The sequence below is a fragment of the Uranotaenia lowii genome, chromosome 3 (genome assembly GCF_029784155.1).
Source record: "Uranotaenia lowii strain MFRU-FL chromosome 3, ASM2978415v1, whole genome shotgun sequence".
In the NCBI taxonomy this organism is placed as follows: Eukaryota; Metazoa; Arthropoda; class Insecta; order Diptera; family Culicidae; genus Uranotaenia; species Uranotaenia lowii.
In genome coordinates this window covers 300,942,422-300,945,108 of record NC_073693.1, presented here as the reverse complement: position 1 = coordinate 300,945,108, position 2,687 = coordinate 300,942,422, and positions in this window count along the sequence as shown.

Genomic DNA, 2,687 nt, shown 5'->3' with positions numbered 1-2,687 from the left:
TTACCCAAGGCCACAAAATTTACATTTTTCCGAGGTGCAATGAATTTAAATCGGAATTTCGACCAATTTAGGTCTGAATCTAAATATACAATTTTTCTATAAGCTTTTGTTATTGAAACAACTTTTGAAAAAAGTTTAAAATTATTTGAGAAACTTCTGCGTTTTTTTAACAAACTTTAAAACAAAAACATAATGAAAGATTTAAATTAATTATAAACTTACGTCAAGACTTCAAGTAATTTTGAGTTGACACCTCGAAAGAATTTCTAGAAGTTTTCTATTTGTATACTTTTCCTCATTTTATAAATTTTCAAAAAAGTTTTAACCAAATTGAATTTTAGATCATTTTAAAGCATACATAAATCGTTCGGTTGGTTTGCACTTTTTTGAAAAACTTCAAAACAAAAACATATTATCTTAAAACAATTTTTTTAATCAATTATATACTTTCCTCAAGACAAGTTATTTTGAGTTCTACGAAAAAAGTTCTAGAAGTTTTCTATTTAATAACTTTTTCTAATTTATCGATTTTTGTTTCAAAAATAAACTTAATTTAATTTTTGATATTTTTTACAAGATAAATTAAATCGTTTGGCAGATTTGGCAAATTTGTCAGATGAAATCAAGTTTTTATAAAATTTCTGCAGTAATGTTAAAAATACTTGTACCTAATCATATTTTTCCAAATTAAAAAAAAACTTTTGAATTTTATATTTCTTGATCACGCAACATCATCTTCAAAATATTTTTCCTCAATTGAATGAAGTATAATAAACAAAATCAGCATCATATTTTTTGTTTAATGTAGTCAATTATCAATGATTGATTTCACAAAAAAATCTAGTTCAAACGCTAGAATCTACCAAATCAATTATTTCTAAATTAAATTCTATAAAGATGTTTTTATAATGGTAAGAAGTGTTTATTGAAAAAAAAACCCTTCTTAAATGATAAAAAACTTGTCTTTTTAATCTTCATATTTTCATATTTTCCGAATTACAGCTTTTTTTTTTAATAAATTTACCGAATTTTAAAGTCAAAGTTTTTAATCTGTTTGGAATATTTTTGATAACTTTGTTTATGTTTTTCAATACTGAATTTTTCGTGCTCCAGAAACATAAACCTTTTTTTTTCTTTTAAAAATTCACATTTCAAATCGTGTTTAGTTTTTTTTCCAAATACGAATCACTACAGCGAAATTTTTCAATCAACCTTTCATTTGAAAATGAAGAAAAGAAACCTAAACTAAATTGAATAGTATTTAGAAACTAGCTGACCCGGTGTGCTTTGCCAAAATTCAATTAAATTTGTTAAAATAATTAAAACTCAGTTTTATTGCCTAGACAGCGTTTCAAACCAAATTTTAACATAATTTAGAAGCGAATGCCTTCAAAAAAGAAAGAGCAGCACCTAAAGTTTCCTACTACTGTTCAAAGATGTTTTAATAATATTTTCTTAAAATTGATCTCTAGATTTATTTTTCAAGATCTGAAAATTTTACTCTGTTTTTATAAGCTTTAAAAAGTTCATATGATGTCAAAATGTATGTTTTAATGATATATAGACTTCCAGTCCTTTCCCTCTTGCAATGCAAGAAGTGCTACTATTAAATCATTTTTTGTATCTAAATGACGCAACATTTCGCTTTATTTGTCTCATAAGTTTCAAAATTATACCAAATATAATATGAATAAAGATCTTCTTTCCAACTCTACCCAGAAATAAGAAAGAGTCTCAAATTTTTCGGATGCAAATAACCTCTCTTCCTTTTGCTCGATAAATTCTCGATTCATGTAAACAAACTTGTATGGAAGCCCTGATAAGCTTTCAAGCTATTCAACTCTATTCATATGGAATGCCGTTTGTTCCTCCCATTTTAACACTGCAATGCAGACAGGTTTGTAACACTCATAACAACATTTCTCGAACCCAAATACCTTCCCATGTTAAAATCATGTTAATAATGTTTTCGCCATGTTGCCATGTACTAAATTTGTAGACATGACACATTATACTTTTAATTGTTTAAGCAAAAAGTGTAAATAAAATTCATATGGATAAGCTGTAACCCAGTGAATCAAGGAAAAGAATGGTTTTTAAAAAGTGAAAAATATATATTTAAATTTTGTTATTCAACTGAATCACGGCAATTTTCTCTCTTTTGTGATGAGGGTCCTTTAAAAGATTTCAACTAACTGACCTTATCTTTTCATTAAGAATCGATTGAAAAGTAGATTTTCAAAAATTGAATGGATCGAAAAAAAATCTGTTCATGCTTCGATGGTGCTATGAATATTTTACAGAAATTCATGCAAAAATCACAAAGAACCTCAAAATGTAGATTTTTGCGCCGAGAAGGTTAACAGTTATCAAAGTTTCTTTTGCTTCTGTTTTTTAATTTCTATCATCATTTCAATTCAGATACCCCGCGTAAGTGCCAACGGATTTCACCATACTTGAACTTTTATAAATCCAAGAAAAAAATTCAAATCCTTAAAACAAATCAATTATCGATTGTTGCATAACTAAATCAGTTCTCACAAACTCTTGTTGAACGTAAAATATGCAAACATGACAAAAAGATATTTCTAAGCTAACATTTGTCCCGTTTATTGAGGCAAGTGAAAACACAATGCCTTTTTTAAACTTATTCATAGATGCGAAACATAGTGTAAGCTTTTAAATGA